Raw genomic sequence first — 593 nt, 5'->3', positions numbered from 1 at the left:
ATATATATATATATATATATATATATATATATATATATATATATATAGCGAACACAAACACTTCACACACGTGTAATACATTATATTGTTGCTCCCAGCAGTTACACTCTAGTCTAGTCATGCTTGGGCATTGCTTTCAATTGTTTATATTTGATGATATCGACCTCAGTACTTAGTTCGGTTTGCTATATATTTTTGTCAATTGTATTTGTCGAACTTCTAATTTGTGAGACGTAATGATGCACACTAAGGCACAACGCCGGCGTTTAGCCCTGTGTAAAACATAAACACAGATCATCATTCACACATACACACACACACTTATATTTAATTTTTTTTTTGTTTTGTTTTTATGTTTGCCCTTATGGTTGTTAAAAACCACTGTTATTCACGATGTGTCCCTTTTATGTACAGCCAGCAAGTGGTAAGTTGAGCAGTATTCGATAAAAATAAGTACCAGACAAGCATCCGTGTAATCGGCCCAAACCATGAAAGGTAGTGTCACAGTATAGCCATAATCCGATGTTTGAAATTTAGAAGGAGTGTTATTTTTTTTTGGGGGGGGGTCACTAATCGCAGGGGTAACCCGCAGT

The 593-nt window shown here is 35.2% G+C and overlaps 1 protein-coding gene across 4 annotated transcripts in view; it reads left to right on the top strand.

Annotated features, from left to right (window-relative positions):
- Positions 1–593, top strand: part of LOC128247835 (uncharacterized) — a 641,437-nt gene that overhangs the window by 468,222 nt on the left and 172,622 nt on the right. The gene's annotated exons all lie outside the window — the stretch shown is intronic.

This window comes from Octopus bimaculoides, chromosome 5, assembly GCF_001194135.2.
Source record: "Octopus bimaculoides isolate UCB-OBI-ISO-001 chromosome 5, ASM119413v2, whole genome shotgun sequence".
Classification (NCBI taxonomy): Eukaryota; Metazoa; Mollusca; class Cephalopoda; order Octopoda; family Octopodidae; genus Octopus; species Octopus bimaculoides.
The sequence above is the reverse complement of the archived record's forward strand: the minus strand, read 5'-3'. Positions and strand labels throughout refer to the sequence as shown.